The sequence below is a fragment of the Chlorocebus sabaeus genome, chromosome 11 (genome assembly GCF_047675955.1).
Source record: "Chlorocebus sabaeus isolate Y175 chromosome 11, mChlSab1.0.hap1, whole genome shotgun sequence".
NCBI lineage: Eukaryota > Metazoa > Chordata > Mammalia > Primates > Cercopithecidae > Chlorocebus > Chlorocebus sabaeus.
The window spans coordinates 86,203,897-86,227,305 of NC_132914.1; the positions used below are offsets into that span (position 1 = coordinate 86,203,897).

General features: G+C 37.8%; 1 pseudogene; it reads left to right on the forward strand.

Annotated features, from left to right (window-relative positions):
* The window catches only part of LOC103238829 (frataxin, mitochondrial pseudogene), a 59,115-nt pseudogene extending 43,592 nt beyond the window's left edge, over positions 1-15,523 (forward strand).
* Positions 15,524-23,409: the final 7,886 nt, after the last annotated feature.

Here is a 23,409-nt window from a genome sequence, read left to right on the forward strand (position 1 = left end):
GACTACAGCAGGATCAGTGGGAATGGGTGGAGGGTGGGGTGTGTCTACTAGGAGATGGCAATAAGGAGTGGCAGTACCCATTCCATTTGCCATCTCTGAATATGTTATCTCATTAAAAGAGATTCCAGACAGTGTTTCTAAGGTGTTTGGGAATTTGGGAATGAAAGAAGCTATATGAAGAATTACTAAAAAGTTTAATATAGATAGTAAATCTGATGAGGTATTTTTATCTAAATAGACACATTTACGTTTTATTTTTTTTTTATTTTTTATTTTATTTTATTTTATTTTTGAGACAGAGTTTCGCTCTTTTTGCCCAGGCTGGAGTGCAATGGCGCGATCTCGGCTCACCGCAACCTCCGCCTCCCGGGTTCAAGCGATTCTCCTGCCTCAGCCTCCCGAGTAGCTGGGATTACAGGCATGTGCCACCACCCCGGCTAATTTTGTATTTTTAGTAGAGACGGGGTTTCTCCATGTTGGTCAGGCTGGTCTTGAACTCCCGACCTCAGGTGATCCACCTGCCTCGGCCTCCCAAAGTGCTGGGATTACAAGCGTGAGCCACCGCGCCTGGCTCACATTTATGTTTTATGAGACTTTATGACAAAACCCTGTGTAGGAAATAAAATGAAGTAGTTTGCCAGATTTTCTTAATTTTTGTTAATTGTAAAGGAGCATGTACTCAGAACAAGTAAGAAAGCACAAATATCTTTAAATTGTTTAAATAATCTCCTTCTCCACCTTCTTCACCATTTCCATTTAAATAAAATGGTGCATTTGATTCCATATCTTTCTCTTTATTTTTCCATGTTTTCTATGTTCCCTATGGAATCCATTATGTTCTATGTTCCATATGGAATCCAATTCCATGTGAAGTCAAACACATACAGTATATGTATATATACACACAGAGTATATCATTTGTTTTTTAATTACATGATTATATATATCTACCTATCTGTCATTTACCTATCTCCCTCAGCATCTTGTATTTCTCACATAACATTATATAATATCCAATAGTATAACTATATCATAATTTATTCTACCATTTCTCTAACGATGGACATTCGAGTTGGTTCCAGTGCTTTGCCACTTCACATAGAGCTATAACAAACATACTTGTATACTTGTGGCATAGCTTTATGCACCAGGGCATTCATTTTTATAGGCTAGATTATGAGAAGTAGAACTGTTGTGTCAAAATTGTGTTGATTTTTACTTTAATACACATTACCATATTGCTCTCCAAAAGGGTATAGCAATTTATGTTCCCATCAGCAATATATGAAAATGATGTTGCACCAGCACTTAATTGTTACAATTTTTTCTTTAACTTTTGCAATTTAAAGGGCTAAAAGTGATATCTGATTGTTGTTTTACTTTGCCTTTTCCTGACTATATGAATATAATTGAGCAGCTTTTTATGTTTTTAGATCAGTTGAGTTTCTTCCATGAATTGATGATTGCCAGTGTTTTTAATATATATGTATATATTTTTTGACAAATCATCTTTTACCAGTTTTTAGGTGCTCTTTATATATTCAAGAAGAGTAATTTTTATGTCATGTGCACTGTGAAAACATTACCCAGTGAACCATTTGATTTTTTACTTTGTTTATAATATCTTGTGACATAAAATTATATTTTACTTTTATGCCGTTAAATATGTCTCCTTTTTATGGCTCTGGGCTTCCAATCTTGAGCAGTAAGAGCTCTTCTTCCCTAAAACTATTTTTCCACAAATGTTTTCCTAAAATTTCTGTGATTATATACAACATTTTATTTCTTAACATTTAAATTCTAATTCAGTGCTAATTTTTTTAGCTTGCTTTCCTTTTAGATGGGGTAACCAAAAAATCACTATTGATTAAGCAGTCTAAAAGGAGAATAAACATATTCAAATCATTAGAAAACGATCCAGAAGGAGGTGGAGGGCAAAGGGGCACTTCCATGAGGAAGACATATTGAACCCAGCCAGCTTATGCAAGTGTGCCCTAGGTGAGCCTTAAAAGACATTGCAGGCTTGATATGCAAATCATATCAGTATTGTCTGTTTCTCTCTTTTTCTTGACTCAATCCATAACTGATATTTCTGACACTACTCTCTTGCTCACTCCTTACTACCAATAGTCCTACATCTAGTGGAGTAATCTGTCTCAATGCCTAAGGTGTGGCATTGGTCACACCTTATGGCAGGTCACATACACAAGTGAATTCAGCTAGCAAGAGCATGTTCTGTCTAAATTAATCAACTTCCCATCAGCTCCTGTTGATAATTGCCAAACAGTAATGCATGCTCTGTGTTGCCAGATTATTTATCTATTTATTTATTTATGTATTTACTTTTACTGTCTCCCATGTTTCAGAAAAGATTGTTTAAAGATAATTTTAAAATATTGATTTTTATGAAAATGTATAAGTTTTAAACATTAACAATTTTAGTTAAACACAAACACACACATACACTCAGCATATTAGCCAAACAAAAAACATCTCTAGACTTTAATTCTTTTCATGAACTGTCACTTTGCAACTCAGGGCTACTCCAAGCCCTGCTGGCTTTAGCATGATCGACACATTCTGCCAGATTTGACATCTCTTACTCTTACTCGAAAGCTATTGTCCACTCTAATGAATTAAATCTCAAAGTCCTAGCCTAATTTTTAATATTGTCACTACTTTAGCCTTTAATCTACCTTTCCAGCCTTACCTTCCACATAGCCACACCACAGAGCCTGTAAAATTTAGTGCCTTTAGGTATCTAACAGAATTTCTTACACATGATATGCCCAACAAATACTTGTACAGTGACCAGATGAATGGTCTTTAAATAATATGTTGGCTGATTTGGGTATGGCAGTCAGAGAGAAGGCTGGCTTGACAGATGGGCTTTAAATTGGGCAGAGCCTGCAATAAAGATGAAAGAGTTTGAACATTATTCTACAGGCAGGATGTGTAGTAAAACACATGCCAGACTGAAAATTAGGAAGTCTGGATAAGAATGATACAATGGACTTTGAGGACTCAGGGGAAAGGGTGGGAGGGGGTGAGAGATAAAAGACTACACTTTGGGTACAGTGTATATTGCTTGGGTGATGGGGGCACCAGAATCTCAGAAATCACCACCAAAGAACTTATTTGTGTAACCAAATACCATCTGTTCCCCAAAAACCAATTGAAATACATTTTTTTTTAGGAAGACTGGGTTTGAATCTAGTGCTCTCGTTTTAAAATTGTGTGGTCTGGAGGAGGGACTTACTGTTAATCAATTTAAATTTCTTCATTTATAAAATGAGGGAGTTGAAGGTTTTTCATTTTTGTTGTAATTAGGTGAAGAGAAATTTGAGGAACGGAAGTCTTTCCAAAGTAGTATCTTAGAAAGATAAAATTGAGGTAAAGAGGATGAGAAGCAAAAAGAATCAAGATAGCAAAATCATTTGTGAGATTATCACCCTGGTAAAACTATGAAGTGATGGAGCTGGAAACAACAGAGGCAACATTAAGAATAAAAAGAAAGTGGATGTAAGCAACTTAATAAATAAAGTATTTACAGATTTGGTATCCAACTTTAGAAAGAAGGAAAGGAAGGACTCAGGGAGCACTCTGGTTTTGAGATTAGGACATAGAAAATACCTTGAAGACAAAGACTGGTAGTAGATATTTAATAAATATCATTGGGATACTTATTAGTAATCATGCACAGTTAAATAGCAGAAACACTAAATACAAAGGGAGCAGAAAATGTTTCTTCCATCTCTGTAATCCATCTCTGAAGAGCATCTTCAAACAAAATGACTTTGAATAGTAAAACGTTTCATCCTGGCTTCCATTTCTGCCTGAGTTAGAAGACTTCTATTCAATAAATAGTCTCCAGATCTTGGACTGAGTCACAGTACCCTTGTAAATACATCACACCTGTAAACATGTCACCTGTGTAACGATGTTCGTCAAATACATTTTGGGTTTTTTTTCAGATAAGAAATGCATCAAGACAAAAGGCTATAAATGCAGCATTGACCATTATCCTTATAAGCTTTTCTCTTTACCATTGCTACCTGCCTCCAGCTGCTTTTCAATCGGTTGGATTTGGGTAGCAAAAATATTGGATTGAAACAGGAAAGCAAATAATATGAGGATACTGGTAATTTAATCATATTTTATGGCCTATGAAATCTTTGCAAAAGACTCTCTAGAACTGCATTTTTCAATAAAATAGTCACTAGCCATGTAACTATTGAGCAGTTGAAATGTGGCTAATCCGAATTGAGATGCGCTATGAAATGTAGAATACACAGTTTCAAAGTCTCAGTATGGGGGGAAAAAAGAATGTAAAATATGTCTTGAATGAGCATGTTTTGTCTATTTCATGTCAAAATAATAATATTTTAGATGTATTGGGTTCAGTAAAATGAGTTATTAAAATTAATTTTACCAGTTTGCTTTTTTATATTTTATTTTGTTACTTTTCTTAATATGGTTCTAAGAAAATGTAAAAACAAATATGTGGCTTGTATCTGTGGCTCATATTTTATATCTATTGGATGGTGCTACTCTATAAGGTTTATTCAGAGTTGAAGGCTAATTATCATGGCATGGGGGATGACATTTGCCAAATTTTTAAAAATTCTGCCAGCCAAATGATCCCTGCCTTCTACGTTCTTATTTAATTAACTCCCACACCCTAGAGTCTGAAACCACAAGGGGAAATTAGCTATTGATATGCAAAGAAAGAAAGAATCACCTCCATTCAGGGGAAAGATGAGTAGCTCTGTTTTGATGGTAGGTGGTAGCACATTCAGGAAGAATGTCTAAAAGGGAATTAGCAATATGAGACTGAAACTCAGGAGCGAAGGTAGGAGCTGAGATGCCTAACTAGGTAAACTGAAGCCAAAAGACAAAGGACTCATCTAGGCCTATGTTTGGATGTCTGCATCTCCCAATACTAGCCGTTGGGTCATAAATAAATGTATCTTCCATTGCTGAGACTCATTTTCATGGTGATAAAGTAGGAATAATCATTTCTCCCCCCAGTAAATATGACTAAGCCCCTATCAGGTGCCAGACACAGCTTAGGGGCTAGAAACGCAATGATGAACAATGATGCCTTCCAGAAGCTTTGATCAAGGGAGGGAGGCCGTAGGAAGATGCACAGTCGTAGACCAGCATCAAAGTTGCCATGGTCTGTGAATACTGAAGAGCAGCAAATCTAGTCTTGGAAGTCAAATCTATCCTTCTACATCCTGATAAGTTATTCAAATTTCTATATTCAGCACAGCTACCCCCCTTCGGGAAAGCCTTCATGCCATTGCTCCACACCCGAGGCTCTGAGAGGTGTTTACCTTTTGCCGCTGTACTCTGTGCAAACACCACTACTAGCATCTATGAGTTGTAGAGTCAATATCCTCTCTCTCTCTCCCTCTCTCTCTGCGTCTCTGTCTCTCTCAACTAGTTCCCTTAACATTGTGAATCCTTAAGGGAAGGAGCTGTTTTCTACCTCTAGATTCTCAACACACTTTAAGTACCAAATAAACATTATCTGTCTCCTTTTTACCTCCATCTTCAATTAGCAAATGAGAGAGTTAAAGCCCTGAGAGTAGATAAGGGATGAAAGATAATAAAGAATTCAGAATAGAGAAGGCTCAGGACTGTTCTTTGGGAAATGTCTTCATTTCAGAAGAGAGTTCTGTGTCCTGGAACTTAACACAATTTCCCAAAAAGACATTTTGGGATTCCAAGGCAGGCAGACTGCTTGAGGTCAAGAGTTTGAGACCAGCCTGGGCAACATGGCAAAACCCCATCTCTACAAAAAATACAAAAATTAGCCAAATGTAGTGGTGTGCACCTATAGTCTCATCTACTCAGGAGGCCTAGGTGGGAGGATCAACTGAACCTGGGAGTTGGAGGCCGCAGTCAGCTGTGGTTGTACCACGACACTCCAGCCTGGGTGACAGAGCGAGATACTGTTTCAAAAAAAATTCCCCCAAAAACAGAGTGGCAAACAACCCTATTACTTGCCACAGAGAAAGCAATAAGAAGGAGACTGCTAAAAGACCTTGAATATGGCAGTTGCATTACATTACTTGAATTCAAATCAAAATACCATAGCATAATGTTCCCAATTATTTCTTCAGCCTTAGCAATGGTAAGTCTTTGTTTTCCTCTCAGTGAGGATTATGAAGATCTGAGGAAACAATGAGATTCTTTTGCCCAATGACGACAAAATTCATTTGCAGGTTGGTAGATGGCTATATACAAGTGAATATACAATGAACTGTAAACTGGAGACAACAAGGGAAGTTGGTGTGAGTCATAGCATGACTGAGCATTATTGAGAAAACAGCTCCCACCTCTTTTTTTAAGTTATTTCTAGCAGGCGGCTGAAGCACAGATTCAAGGGTGTGAGAACCTGGAATAATCATACATCTTCTCTTCTTCATAAACTCTGTTCTGACTCAAGAATCTTCACTCGTTAAACCAACAGCTGAGGTAGAAGAAAGAGGCCTGAACTCACAGAGGTCTGACATTGAGTTCTGGTTTGGCTACTATTTAAGAAAGAGCAAGTCACTTCTGAGGGCCTGTATCTCCTTACGTATAAAATATATGATTTTCTAAGAGATTGTAAGGTCCTTAGACCAACCGCCAAGTTTCATTTCTTTTCATTCCCATTCTCTAGCATAGTAGTTTTATGTAAAGTGAAAACTGAAGAAGAAGAATTTGAAAATCAGTCTAGAATCTTGGTTTTAATGTTTAATATTTGAAGTTCTGACATTTACTTTGAAAAGCTTTTTGACCTCAGATAATAGCCAGACATATTTATTGAATGCTATAGCATCAGCAAGCTATGGCCCAGAAACCAAATCCAGCCCCCTTTCTGTTTTCATAAAGTTTTACCAGAACAAAATCATGCACATTCATTTGCATATTGAGAGCTAGCTGCTTTCAAACTACAACAGCAGGGTTGAGTACTTGCAACAGAATCATTCCAGCCTGCAAAATCTACTTACTATCTGGTTCTTTATAGAGGAAGTTTGCCAACTCCTAATATAGGCTACTGAACTCTGAATACCAAGAAAGCATGTGGGATAAGGTCCAGGTTGAACCTTGAAGATAGTGCTAACCCGTGGGCATTCTTCCACTGGAATAACACAAAATCTGCCTTGCAACAGAATGAGTTTAGTGATCGATAAGCATACTTCTCTTTAATGACCTCCTTTATCTCTTGGATCTGCATGCTCATGAAAGCTGCCATAATGGAATACTGAAAAGTAAAAATCAACCTTCACTCTTAAGCACTGGTAACTCAATATTGTCCAAAAGTAGGCCAAACCGCACACATGGTCAAAGCTATCTTTGCCTGGCTAATTTTTCTTCATGCTCAAAGTCAAACTATGGCCTCAGCAACTCTAAGAAGCACTTCTAGAAACACACCTGGTATATTTTAATGCCTGATTCTTCTTAAGACTATGGAATCCTCAATCGATCATCTTTCCACTCCTGGCACATCTTTCCACTTCTACATGATACACAGTGCTTATCATGGCATCTGATAGATGCTCAATACTGTTGAATCAAATTGAACTAACAGGTGGTGTTCTTTCTGGACAAAGGCATCTACCTTGGTCTGAGTTGTTGAAATGATACCAAATGAATTGAAGTCTCTCTGTTCAAAAACAGGAAATAAATACTAACTTCCCCAGGTTTTTGTTTGTTTTCACACGAGTCCTCACCATTTTCCAATTTGGTAGTAAAATGAGAGCAATATCATACAAATGCCAAATATTTGTTGGGCACCTACTCTCTACAAGGCAAATAGAAGTAGACATAATTCCCTTTGGTCTCATGATATAACTATTTTTCCTCAAATATTCCCGAGAGGTCAATTACCATCTTTTATGCTGGGAGGATAGAAGCCTACCATTTATTAATGACCTGGCCTGACAAATGCATGGGCTGAAGAGTAGTAAGAGGAGGAAGACTGTTAGGGTCCCCACCATGCAGTCTTCATCCAAGGGATCAGGATAAAACAGCAATTGCTTTAATTTGACTAGGCAGAGTATATACCAATTAATGATGAGATAATCGGTTCAGATAAAAGCTTGTAATTAATGAATCATTAAGGCACACACTTTAGGAACGTAGAAGAATCAGGAGCCACACAGCTTGCCCAGAAGCAATCTTCCAGTTATGCGGCTATGCTTAAATGCACTGCTAATTTCTGAGAGCCTGCCATTTGTAATAGCACTGAAATGAATCACGATGAATTTATGAATGTGAATCTGCATCGCTCATTACACAAGCTCCCTCCTGGGGAATGGAACCATCCTGAGAGCAACTTCTAATAAGCAGAAATTAAAAGTTACTATCCCTTGACTCTAGGAGGAAAAAAAATATGTATATGTGTGTCAGGGGAGGGGCGGGGTGGTGGATAATTTGGTTGTACATAAATAGTGTGAAGGGAGAGAGATGGGCATCTATTTTAAGCCTTTGTGGCCTGAAAAACCACATGCCCTGTGCTCAAAGCCAGGAGCCCTCTTACACAATAAATAATTCAGAAAACCCACAAGTGCCTGGCTGGGAAGCCTGCTTCCTAAAAGCTGCCTCCTTGGCTAATCTTGGAAAAAGCCCATGGATCAGCCTGTAGCTCAGACAAAATTCCTACTTTCTACCTAATGATGATGCCCAAGGCCCTCAGCCAGGATACTTCAGGAGGAAACCAACACAATCCTGTCATTGTTTGTGTTATTTATATCTTATTGTTTAAAACAAATGGAAATGACTGAACTCCTTGTGGCTAACTTAAGATCTTGTGCATGAACTCAGCAGGCGATTTTGCTGGGGCAGATTTAAAAAACATATTCAAAATATTGCACACTATTCAAGGGAAATATGGCAAGCCAGAAATCTCTCCTTTTGTTATTTTTCCCCTTGTCTCTCCAGTGTCTTCTTTGACATTCACCTGGAGGAATTTTGAAGGAAAGGCCAATCAGCTTTATTTTTTCAACTAGCCCCCAATATTTCTGTGCAAAATCCAAGGAAGCAAAAAGTCCAGATATCTCCCATTTGATTAATCTCTGACTTTAGCCTAATTTATGTGATGGTAAGAGATTTATGCATAAGACTATTGAGACATAGTCAATACATAATATACAAAATACAACAATGTGTAAATTATAACATGTCATCAAAAGCAACTTTATGACTCTAGAGGAAGACACCCATGCCCCAAATTGATCAAAGCTATATTTTTGATTTGGTGGAGTGTTTTGTGTTCGTTTATCAGACTTCAGCCCACTGCACCTCAAAAGCCTTATCTTTTAGGATGTCTTTAGTCAATAAAAAGCAAGAACCTGAAGTCAGTACTAACAAATGCATTTTAGTGTGAAGGGTGATTTCTGCAGACTTCTAAAACTATTCAAGGTTATTGACACACACAGATGAATACCAATGTGCTATTATGTTATTTGCTGTACAATACAAATGAGATCAAGTTTCCCTGGGCCTTGAAAATGCGTGTCTGACCTGAAATGGCTCAATAAATCTGCCAAGTAGATAGCAGGTGTTCCTGTCCATTGCTCTGACTCCTCCACATATTACCTTAAAAAGAACAAGCAGGAAATGTCCCTTTATTTACTGATTTTTATTTACTGATATTTACTGATTCTGCCCAAAGCTTATTTGCCTCTAGGCGGCATTTCTAAAGACTGCAAGGAAAAGTATTTCAGCTATTACGGCTGTCAAACCAAATGGCTCAGAAATAGGTATAGTAGATCTATTGATAAAACAGGAAAAAGAAAAAAAATCATTTTGGGCAAGTCAGCTTTTCTTACCACAAGAAGAAAAATAGTCAAACTGGCTTTTAAATTAAATTGAATTGTAGGATGGGGGAAAAGTATCTTTTAAAATTATTTCTTTAAAGATTTTTGTATAGTTAACTCTCCTGGATAGATAGTGTCTGACTTTTGACCTAGAACAAATGCAATAAAAATAAAATAAATAAATAAATAAACAAATAAAAATAAAATAGAATGATGCTCAACATCAAAGGTTACAATTACAATGGTCACATTAAGTCATAGAATAGTGTGGAAGATTCAACTTTGATTGATATAAGCACTTTCCATTTTTTAAGGTTAGCATGTGTTTGGAAAAGAAGGAAGGTGTTGCAACACTCAGAAATTAACTATTGTATGTCAAAAGAGATACTCTTTTGAATGGATCCTTCGAAAGCTTCAAATCAGTATTATAATTTAGTGTTACACCAACTTTATTTTCTTCCAGTTTCTGTTTCTCAATCTATTAGTTCTATTACATCCTCCATCACTTTTCATATCTCACTTTGTTCTTCTTTAATATGCTTTATATTTTCATAAAGCCTTTTATCTCCCAGCATATTGCAAACATCAATTACCTAAGCTACTCAACATCTCTGTGTATATATAAGCATTCTATTATTCTTGTTTTAAAGCTGGAAAAAGGAGGTTCGGTGAGGTGAGGTGACTTGCCTAACCAGCTAGTGGGAGAAGCTAGTCTCTCAGTTTATGACACCTAATTATTGGCATTAACTAACAGGACATGATAATCTCCAACCTCTAATCTTTTCATGGCTGTACATTATGTGGAGTAAGGACATCAACACTGATGTCAATTTGAGAAACCAGCCACAATTTTACAATACAAACCCACTTATGCTTTCAAAACAAAAAAACAAATTTTCATTGAAAAATTCCAGCGGCCCCTTCCAAGTATTAGGTTGGTGCAAAAGTAATTGCAGTTTTTGCCATTAAAGTAGGGTCAAAACCGCAATTACATTTGCACCAACCTAATACAACAATTGTAATTCTTATTTCTCAGTGGGCAACTTTGCACCTAAAAGTGACTTAGTCATCTGATCTTTGACAAACCTGACAAAAACAAGCAATGGGGAAAGGATTCCCTGTTTAATAAATGGTGCTAGGAAAACTGACTAGCCATATGTAGAAGGCTGAAACTGGATCCCTTCCTTACACCTTATACAAAAATTAATTCAATATGGATTAAAGACTAACGTAATACCTGAAACCATAAAAACCCCAGAATAAAACCTAGGCAATACCATTCAGGACATAGGCATGGGCAAAGACCTCATGACTAAAACACCAAAAACGATGGCAACAAAAGCCAAAATTGACAAATGGGATCTAATGAAACTAAAGAGCTTCTGCACAGCAAAAGAAACTATCAGCAGAGTGAACAGACAAACTACAGACTCTGAGAAAATTTTTGCAATCCCTTCATCTGACAAAGGGCTAATATCCAGAATCTACAAAGAACTTAAACAAATTAAAGAAAAAAAAACCCCATCGAAAAGTGGGCAAAGGATATGAACAGACACTTCTCAAAAGAAGACATTTATGCAACCAACAGATACATGAAAAAAATGCTCATCATCATTGGTCATTAGAGAAATGCAAATCAAAACCACAATGAGATACCATCTCACGCCAGTTAGAATGGTGATCATTAAAAAGTCAGGAAACCACAGATGCTGGAGAGGATGTGGAGAAATATGAATGCTTTTACACTGTTGGTGGAAGTGTAAATTAGTTCAACTACTGTGGAAGACAGTGTGGTGATTCCTCAAGGATTTAGAACTAGAAATACCATTTGCCCCAGCAATCCCATTACTGGGTGTATACCCAAAGGATTATAAATCATGCTACTATAAAGACACATGCACACATATGTTTATTGTGGCACTACTCACAGTAGCAGACTGGGAACCAACTCAAATGTCCATCAATAATACACTGGATAAAGAAAATGTAGCACATACATACCATGGAATACTATGCAGCCATAAAAAAGGATGAGTTCATGTCCTTTGCAGGGACATGGAGGAAGCTGGAAACCATCATTCTCAGCAAACTATCACACGGACAGAAAACCAAACACCTGCATGTTCTCACTCATAACTGGAAGTTGAACAATGAGAACACATGGACACACGGAGGGGAACATCACACACTAGGACCTGTTGGGGGGTGAGGGCCTAGGGGAGGTGTAGTATTAGGAGAAATACCTAATGTAAATGATGTGTTGATGGGTGCAGCAAACCAACATGGCACATGTATACCAATGTAACAAACCTGCATGTTGTGTACAGGTACCCCAGAACTTAAAGTATAAATAAATAAATAATAAATAAATAAAAGTGGTTTACTGAGGGCAAAGCTGATTTACTAAAACCTGTTAAAATATCAAAAAGGGATGAATTTTACAAAGAAAGATAGGATAAAATTAAAATTATCCTTTTCTAATAGTAGAAAAAAAACTACCATGCCATTAATTGAACTCTTGAGCTCGTACTATGAATTGATGCCTATGTGCAGTTTCTCATTTAATGCTGACAATCCTGTGAAGGGAGGACTATTCTTGTTCACACTTGAGAGAGGAGAAAATAAAGCATATAAAGGGTAAAGTGGATCGTCCACGGTCATTTATCTAGTAGAGGAGTCCAAGCTCAAATTCAGGTATTCTGTCTCCTGAGTCTGTGCTCTTAATTGTTTCACAGTAATTATCCCGTTTTCTGGATGAGATGTCACTTGCCTTTTCCTTCACATTAGAAACTGCACATTTGCTCTGAAATCAATACAGTGAACATTGTCTCTGCATTGTATATTGTATCAGGAGCTCTATGGACCACATGAGAGTAAGATGCATCTTTCTCTTCAATGACTACATGTCTTTTGCCAAATCACAGATTATTTTTTAAATTATTACTCCCATATTTGGATTTTGAGGGTAGTGACTAGGTCACCTTTTCCCCACCCCAATCTCCCAAGAAAGCCCCACACAGTACTAGACACATAGTAGGCACTTTTTTCAATTTGGTTGGATTTGATGTTTTCTTTTTTATTTGCTCCTACTGCCCTTCTTAGATGATCTTGAAATTCTGAGTGTCTTATTATTATTATTTTTTTACAATTCTTTACTGTAGTAACATTGGCAAATAAGATGACTCCATGCATAAGTTAGAATTTCTATGCTTCCTGGAACCATGCTTGCATCTTCCTGAACCGCTCCTGTGAGTACAGAGGCCAGTAACACAGTCGAGGATATTAAACTGGAACAATATGGCTAAGACCAGTAGGATTCCCTTATCCCTCCTCTTTCCTTTCTACTCCTCTATTCAGATGGCCAAAATAATTGTCACCTTTATTTGTTTAAATTGAGTTTGGCACTGTGCTTAGAGCTTTATGTCCATTATCTCATTTACTCCTTCCCCAAACTCTATAACATGAGACTTTTATTCTCATTTCAAGCACGAGAGAACTGAGCCAAAGAGGCATTAAACAACTTTCCAAAGATTACACAGTGTTGGTGCAGGCATTTGGTTCAGACAATATGACTCCAGAGCCCAAGGGTATAATTTGGACATGATTGCCTCTTCACCTTTGAATTTCTGGAAAATATCCTACTGATTAAGACATTTATACAGCAAGATTATTTTTTACAATATCTTAGAATAATTAAAGGTATTATATGCATTTTATAGCTAATGTCTAAATCAAACACTAAAAAATAGCTTCTGAAATAGCACCAGATTTTCTCTTTTGTAACAAGAGGTCATTGAGCTGAGTTGTGTTTGAAGCTGTACAACGAAGGTGGCTATACAGAAAGCCTCATAGTGCCTGGGAAGAAGGAGAGGGAATAAGGTCACCTTGGCTGGCATCTCAAAAACAGTCACAGGCAGGAGGAAACTGATCTTATATTTTCAAAATTGATTCTAAACTCTTTATAGGTGGCTCCTACTCCCTGAAAGAAAAAGGAAAAAAAAAAAAATGGAAGGAAAGCTGATTTAATTCTATTTATCCAAGATATGTGGGTTCAGCATATTTGCTACTAAAGAGATGGCCTTTAAGACCCCAGGGGAAGTTTCAGCTCAGCTTTGGTTATCTTTTCCTTCTGAATAGCTGTGTAAACTCCTGGGGAGCAGATGAAAGCTGCCTTACAAGACAAAGGCACAGGAGTTTCTTCTTTTCTCTATCAGCTGGAAGAAAAGGAACTCCAGGAATCCTTTATAGTTAACTATTAAAATTGGTCATTCCTTTTTGCTTTTTTATACGTTCTTTTTTAACCTCAATCTCTAAGAGCTATCAGGCAATAAAACTTCTCCCAGGGTGAACAGGAAACACCAAGGTGGCTCACGTTATTCTCTCATCTTTAAAGCCAGCATCCAAAACAACAGCTTAAAAGGAAACCAGCTTGCATTCTTTTGCCAACAAAGATCTCCGGACTGAGTTATGTTTTCAGCTTTGGCATCTGACCCCAAAATATAAGAAATTGTTTGGGGTCTGTGGAAGAAGGTAGGGATTAAAGAGAGCTAAGAGGTGTCTAATGTGCTTCATCTTCTATCCTGAGACCATTATATATTGATAGAACCCTGCAGCTTAGGATGGAATTACCTAGGGCAACAAAAGAGATCAAGGGATAAAGATAAATCAAAGTGGGGAAAGGTAGAACCAAATGAAAACAGAAATGTGGAGAAGGGACTGGAGAGAACAAAGAAAAATACGGAACTCGTTTCAGAAGAGTTACAAGTATGGAGAAGGCAGAAGGAAGAGAAAAGAGAAATATCTGTGATAACAGTTCACTGTGTCGATGATTCATGCTGGCAACTGGCCAAAAACAACCATTGTCCAGGGATATATACTAAACGTTAAGGATTCAAAGATGAGTGGAGCTTAACCCTAACCCTAAAATGTTGACAGTTTAGGTGGAGAAATAAGCCTGTAAAAAAGTAATGGCTCTACATATTTTGATGTTATTCACAGTTGCACTCTGTTTCTTTTTGTCCCTCCAGTGCAGCAACTTTGATTCCAGGAATGGGCCTTTGCACTCGCTGGTCCTTCTGCATGGAATGCTCTATCTTTGCAGGGCTGGCTATGTTACTGGCAGCAAATCCATACAAGTCTGCAGCAACCTCAGTTCATGCCTCCTCAGAAGAAAGAATTCTTCCGAGGGTCATAAGGCAGAAGAGACTGAGGCAAGTTTTAGAGCAGGAGTGAACGTTTATTAATAAACTTTAGAGTAGGAATGAAAGGAATTGAAGTACATTTGGAAGAGGTCCAAACAGGAAACGAGAGATCAAGTACACAGTTTGACCTCTGGACTTGGGGTTTTATACATTGGCATGCTCTGGGGTCTTCATTGCTTCTTCCCTGATTTTTCCCTTGGGGTGGGCTGTCCACATGTGCAGTGGCCTGCTAGATATTGGGAGGGAGGCATGTGCAGTGTGTTTACTGGAGTTATACGCATGCTCACTTGAGGTGTTCTTCTCTTACCTGTCAAATGTCCCTAGGAGTTGTCCCTAGAAGTGATATACAACTGGAGATATCATATACAAGTTAAACTCTGCCACTGTGCGTGCTTCGGCCCTCTTGTTCAACATCTAAGATCTTATCAGGAAGCTGCTGATCACCAGTTTCACGTGTTCCTGTTTATCGGGGAGTGCCTTTCCGTGGCGCTGGTTGCGGCCAATTAATACTTCAGAGAGACAGTTAACAACGGTGTGACCATCACCTGATGGTCGCCTGACATTCCTGGTGTGTGCGTGTGGCAGGGAGAGCCTTCTCTTATCCTGCTCATGTCTGACTAGCTACCTACTGTAATAGCTACTTCCCATTATTCAAGTCTCATCTCCAATCATCTCTCCAATCTAGGAATTCTTTATAATTAACTATTAAAATTGGTCATCCCTTTTGGTTTTTTTATAAGTTATTTTTAAACCTCAATCTCTAAGAGCTATCAAACAACAAAACTTCTCTCAGGGTGAGCAGGAAACACCAAGGTGACTCCCCTTATTCCGTCCTTTTCTAAAGCCAGCATCCAAAACAACAGCTTAGTATCACTCCAATCATCTCTCTCCCCAGTAATGGGACTACTTTCCATTATTCAAGTCGCATCTGCAGTCAGTCGAGTTGAAGCAGCACACTCAATCCCTTTCTACATGAACCCATTGCATCCTCTCCAAAAGTCATTTTATACATCTGGCATTATCTTAGTTTTTTTATTTCTCCACCATGTTTAAAGACTACCTTCCTCCATTAGGATGCAAACCCCATGAAAAAAGGAACTCAATAAAAAGTCATTGATGAACTAGTAAATATTTATTGATTACTTGACTAACATATTGACTCTAAAATGGTATGAAAGAGATAAACATAAGATTATTATGAAAGATTATGAAAACATTAAGGAAGCCTTTCCAGCAGAGGTGACTTTGTTGCTGTTGTTGACTATTTCAGGCTAAATAAGGAAGCAGTGCATTCTAGGTGAAAAATGCATGTAATGACAGGGTCACAAAAGAACACTGTTCCTTCCTGGGACCCCACTTCCTTCAGTGTGTCTGATATACAGGTGAGGCTGAAGAGGAGCAGCCACATAGACTAGTAAAAAACATGGGTTTTGAAGCTGAGAGTAAATCTTGGTTCTTACACTAGTAAAGAAGATAACTTTAGGCAGGTTATCAGTCTTCTCTGTGCCTCAGCTCCCTCACCTGTAAAAGGAGGATTCATTCAACTCACATCACATCCACCTCATGGGATTCTTGGGAAGATTCAGTCAGTTAAAATGCACAAAATGGTTAGAAGCATGTAACTGCTCACAAATGAAACCTATTATCATTATGGGCAGGTGGTGGTGCAGAAAAATAACAACACTGTGACACCCCTATTTTTATTCTAAACTCATGTATGTGCAGATTAACCAATTTAATCCATACAGATTTATGAGGAAGTTACTATTATTATCACTATCGTACAGATAAGGAAACTAAGAAATAGGTTAAATAATTTACCCAAAGGCACACAGCAATTACTAGCAGAGCTGGGATCTAAATCTAGAAAGTCAGGCATTTAAATCTTGGCTTTTACCATTATGGTATGCCACCTCTTTGAAAACCTAATTTATAGGAATCTTGTGAGGAAACATGAAATAAAGTACGTAAGTGGTTTAATAGGGCCTGATAGGTATTAAACACTCAATAATTTTATCTTTTTTTTTAAAAAAAAAGTCTGTGGAACCATAGAGCTATAATTAGGATAGGTCGATATTTAGAAAACATAGTTTCTGTGGATTTTCTGGAAGACTCAAAAGAACCCAAAGAAGACAATTAGGCAGTATATCAGAAATAACTGGCTGGTTGAATTACTGCTCAACAAGCAGTAGAAAGGTGGAATAGCCATAATCACTTGCTTGACCTTGATTTCTGGTGGGAGCACTGAAGGCCTCCTGTGCATTAATCTTTGCCCAGCTGTACTTCCTAACTAATTAAGTTTAGAAAGGTCTAACTCAATTAATTATAAAGTAATGGTTGTCACTTCCAGCTGCCAATTCATCTGTATTACAAACCGTAGCTAATTAGTTAGTGTATTATATCACTTTCTTGGAAACACACTATTTGCCTATCTACATTAAATTATATATTTAAACCCTGCATACAAGTTATACATTATTCTGCAATAAATGGTGAAACTAGTTCTTTTGTATCTACACACCATAAAAACACCAGAATGACAAAGAGAAAGTACCTTTAACATGCCTAATCAAGTTAATAAATAATCGGGCAAGCAAAGTTGACAAGAATTCCATATCGGAACATGACAAAGACCTCTAAAATGCTGCAGCCAGCCAGCCAAAATCCTGGTGATTTGGTACTCTCAAGAGACTCATGACCTTGAGGAGAAGGGAATCAAAGCAGAATTAAAGGTGCAACTCTATTTATTCCATGTAAACGGTTAGGCAGCCTCTACACAAATGTGAAGACCTGTATTTTCTTTTACGAAGGAATGTAGAGGCAGAAAGATGTGATACCTTTCTTCACCCATCATAAGGGTCATTGTTGACATTCCTAAGATGAAAGACTGGTTAACAAGAGAAAAGTGTAACAAATTTATTTAATCAAAGTTTTACATGACACAGGCGCCTACAGAAATGAAGACCCAAAGACCCAGGGAAAGCTATTTTTATGCTTAGGTTTGATAAAGTGGTATAGAAATGTGATTGCACAAAAGGACAAAAGTCAGACAAAAATCTGACTGTAATTGACTGAGGAGGGAAATGCAGCAAGGTCTGTCTGTTCAGATTCTTCTTGGACTGTCAGTGTAGCATTCCATCCTCCTGAGTATAGGACAGTACGCCTCTGGAATGAAGGTCTTCAAAGAAGAAGGCAGAAGATAGAGAATGGCCTTTATAGGTTTTATGGCTTGCTTTGGAGAAGAGGAGTTCTATTTCTATGACCCTCCTTGGGAAACAGGAGTTCTTATTTCTATGACTCCCTTCAGGGAAGAAAGAGGGGTGGGAGACAGAAGGGCAGAAGAAGTTCAGAGAGAACTCGCTTCCAAGGCCCTTCCAATCTTCAGTTCAAAGTACTCAGCATGCCAAGATACCCTGCTTTGGGGTATCACATTAAGAATACCAACAGAAGCAATTATATTTCTTTGTCCTAGCCTTCCTTTCTTCCCTTCTATCTTAAAAGAAAAGGTGTTTCTCTTATCCAAGGCTAAAACCTTCATCAAAGCTCTTAATCTCATTCCCTCCCACCTCCCCTGAGACTTCACTACATAAACATCTCTGTTTTCTTTTGCGTTATCAACTGCTGCTTCTCTTGACCCTTTCTCAGCCTATAAACATCTTGTATCCTGCTTCTGAAAACAGCTTTCCTAAGGCCTGGCACTGTCACCACCAGCATCACTGCAAACTACTACCCTATCCCTGCTGCTTTCCTCATGCCAAGGGGAGTCTCAAGTCTTGTATCCAATTCTTTATCTACATAAAAACTTTTTTTAGAAGAGAAACTGCTATGCTCTGCCTGGACTTAGCACTTTATTCATAATCCACATAAAACCCCTTGCACAGTAAGTACCAGTATTAGCTGTTGTGGTGACTGTCACTGTCATTTTGAGTGTAGGATATTATACAGTATTTCAGAGTGTAGCCTCCAAAATCAGACACTATAGCCCAAATCCTGGCTCCACCTCCTTCTAACTGTGTGACATTAGGCAGGTCATGTAATTTTTGAAACTTTAAATTCTTAAATATAAATTGCAACTCCTCATAAAGTTGATGAGAAAAATAAATCAAAAGAGGTGACGCATACATGTGCTCACTACTTTGTCCACAACCTAGTAAGTACTCAAATACGCTTTTTAAATATGTAGTAACTCTGCAGGTGCACAATTTTTATTCATTCCTCTCCCTTTTGATAAGTATAATAACTTTCCTTTGGGAAATGACTTTCTCCACTGCTTATTCCAGGAGGTTGGACTCTATCCCTGACTTCAGAGTTGAAACATACGACTCAAGTCTTGTCATGCAAAGCACTGAATCCCTTTTCTAGGTATGTGACTCGGACATGGCCAGTCAGATCACTGAATCTTTCCTCTGGGCATGTGATCTGGGCTGACCCGTCAGAGCACCAAATCCCCTTCTGAGGCCATGTGACCTAGCTTCACCAATCAACAGAATTCCACTGTTTTGGTCTTCTTGTTCAGTTCACGAAGGGGACTTTCCTGTGTTTTCATCAGAAGGAATTCCACAGTTTTTGTAAGAATTATCAGTACGATATATTGTCTTCTTCCTACCTAAATGGGTGTGATATGGGAAGCTTCTGGAGCCATCTTGCCATCATGTCAATCTGGAGAAGTCCACCCACAGACTGGTGCAGAGCTAATCCAATAGACCTGATATTGCTTGAGGCCTTACATCCAGCCACGACTGAGGTCTTGCCTTGCTCTGCACTTCTCATTCATTTGTCAGTAAATGAATTTCTGGATTAAGCTGGTTTGCGTTTTTTCTCACTTAGAACTGAAAACTGGCATAAATGCTTATCATGGTTTAGCATAGCAACTGTTGAAGGTAAGGACCCGTTTTGCAGGTCTTATTCTGGAGCTCCAGTAGAGTTCCATGGATGGTCAAACAACAGGTGTTGTACAGAGGAGAAAATATTCTGTTTATGGTGAGGCGGGGTACATTCTACACCCATGCCTCATTATCGTGCTCAACCTTTAGGCACAGATTGATTCCAGAGGCTGGCCCAAAATGGTGATGGCCACAAAAAGCTGCAGAAAAAAAAAAAAAAAAAAAATGTTCCTTCACAAGTTCATACCTTCCCAGGGACCAAGAAAGCTGTTTTCATTTGAAATGTCATCTTTTCCAGCTGTTATAAAAGAAAACAAATAGCTTATTTAACAAAATACTTAACTGAGCAGACTAGATCACCGTGTCAATAAGCATTTTCAAACAAGATAATTCCTCCCCTTACAATGGAGAATTGCATGCTTCTGGTGTTAAAGTTACTTCCCTTGTAACATTATCTCTCAGGACTGATTGTTTTCTCCAAAAGCAACCATTTCCCAAGTTTAAATGAAAACCAGTGGCATGAAAAGACATGAAAAGAACAATGAAACAAATTTACTTTTAACAAACTTTTCAAATTTCGTAAGTTTTCTGGAAATTGAGAGACACCTATAAGATGGTCCAATCTAGCTAAACTGCCTAGAAATAATATAACGATCTTATAATTGGAAAAAAAACCAACAAAACAAAACCATATTTCTGTTTCCTTTGCTGGACATAAGGATGAAGCAGGAGAGAGGCAGGGCATGGATGAGCGAAAAGAACAAAGGATTCAGGAAAATACGTATTTAATGGGGAAACTTGGGGGCAGCCCAGGGAGCTGAGAAATGACAGACAATAAGCAATGTATGTGAATTGCTTATGTGAATTGAGGGCATGCAAACTGAATGTTAAAAAAAAAAGTTATTTTGATGCAGATGGCAACAGAAATAAATTCTGAGAAAAAAACTGTGCACTCCATCAAAAGCCCTGCAGGCATATTCCTATTCCTTCTGTTGCTTTGCAGCACAGGAACACAACAAAGAAGCACTGAAGCCAGTTAGAAAATTATGGCAACCAGTGTGACTGCCATGGAAAGGCCCTTCCCACATTTGGCACATTTTCCAGGTCTAAGAGGGTTTTCATCAGTGAAGGGGCTGTTGCTGAACAATGAACCTGCTCCTTAGCAGTGAGAAAGGTTGTTGACTCTTCAAATTGGCATCTGCAGCTGCTGGTCCTTACAGTCTGTGCTAATCAGGGCTCCTCCTCTTTCTAGCAAAAGCTTGGCACCATTTTAATTATTTTGTAAAATTTGCCCTCCATTAGCTCTACCATTCTGGGACATAAAAGGGAGTAAAAAGCCCTCTAATTTGATGATTCATTAAGCAGCTTTTGTTACTTAGTTGATGTAGTAGATGCCTGAAATTTGCTGGTTTGCTGAATTAGTATAAGCAACTATAATATTCTAGCCATACTGGTTTTCGTTTGTTTCATTCTGAGGTCAAGCTACTAGAAAACATAGACATCCAGCTAAAGAATATACCAATATTTTTTGTCTCCTTAGAAGAGCATTTATTCTCTCAAAGATTATTGAGCTACTACTCTTTGAAAGAGTTCTTATGATACTGCACAGTTGGCATTTTATGGAGTAAACGTTACCATGAGAAACTCTATTTTCTCTAGGATAATTGATGAAGGTGAGAAGCTGGCCCTTTATAAAATATTGTTTTTGATTTATAATCCACATACATACATTCCCTCTCTCTACTTACTACTTCCCAGATTTTAGCAAGAAGAGAAAGCAAATCATTCTTCCAAATTGCCTAGCCAAACAGTATTATCTCTACTCTGCATGCTGGGCAGAAAGTCAAACATGACCAAAGAGGATAACTGTGAGAAGAGTGAAATCGGACAACATCCCTCCACTACTACTGCAGAGTTTGTTGGAGATGAGTACCCACGATCCCATCATAACCAACCTTCTCCCTTCTTCCTGTTGATGGGCAGAATTATTTGGCCAAAAATTCCATCAGAAAATTATTACCCTTCCCCCTACTCAGTCTCTCCAAGTGATTAAAAAGTTGAAGAACCTAGTCTCTCTGGTCAATTTTTAATAGAGAAATCTAAGACTTTGTTTTAAAGGTATACATTCCCTTTCTGATTTTTAAATAGGTGAAAACAACATCTTCATATTGTATCTTGAGCCCTAAATGCTAGCTTTCTATAAATAAAGGAATCAGATTCATTTGTGAAGAAAAAATTGGCATCGGGGGCAGCCCAGGTAAGGCTGAACACCACACAGAGCAAAACATTTTCTCTAGACTTCAAATGTTCATCTTTACAAAAGATGCTGAAATGAGGACTCAACAAGGGAGCTGTAATTCTCTCCATTGGTGAGAAATTGGCACCAACTACAAACTGAAAAAAAAAAAAATTATTCTATAGTTCCTGTCCCCAAAGGTCACTCTTGGCCACATTTTGTCTCTGAAGGCAGAGAATTGAAATATTATTTGCTCTTGTGAATTATTTTTTGTTCCTTTATTGAAATTCAATAGAGTAAAAATAACCGCTGCCTATTATCCCTTGCCTGTCAGCTCTACCTGGGCTGAAGTGGTGGGAAAGGACAGGAAGAGCTGTTACAGATGTTTAATAGAAGAAAGCCCTTTTTGGAATGTGTTTGCATGACTCATAAAGAACAGTTATTCTTAGCTTTCCCGTCACAAAAGATAAAGCTCTTTGTCCTATAATACAGGCGTCTACTTAAAAGGAAAACCCAAGGTTCATTCAAAGCTAGAGTTCAATAATAAGCTCTCGTTATAGTACTTGCCCCAAACCCCCGGAGTTATATTGTATCACTCTTTGCAATCCTGGAGTGCAATGTAAAATTTTATTCTGTTTGGCTTTTTAATTTGCCAGGTTTGTGCCACCTGGAAGAAACAATAGGCACTGCTTAATGTGCTAGTAACGACTTTAATTCAGTTACAGCAATCATTCATTTAGCAGTACAATAAATACGATACGTTATATAGAAAATTCATCATCTTTTTGGATCACCTTTGCAGAATCAGACCTTATAATCAAACCCTCAATCTAATATTGATTATGTTTTGGATAAGCCTGTCTTGATTCCCAGAACCAAAAAGCCAATAATATACTGAATCAATTTACTAAAGGATAGCCCACTCTTTGATGGATTAAATAGCAAGAGGTCAATGGAGACTAAATGGACTTCACTGAAATTGAAATGTGTCTTCTCTTCAGGTTACTTCTAAACCAGTTTCTTGCACACTCTTAGATTTCTCTTCTTTTGGATCTTTTCAGCTCACCAGTGTACCTTTTCCCTTTGATCACTTATTCTACTCAGATTTTTATTCTTTCAACATTTACTAAATGTTATTGAACACTTTCTTTGTGCCAAGTTCTATCTTTGGGAAAGTGATAGAAATTCTCAAGGATTGAAATTCCCTAGAAGGGAAGACAAATAAGAAAAATGTTCTTAATACATAGTAATAAGAGGTACAAGGATTGGAAGTT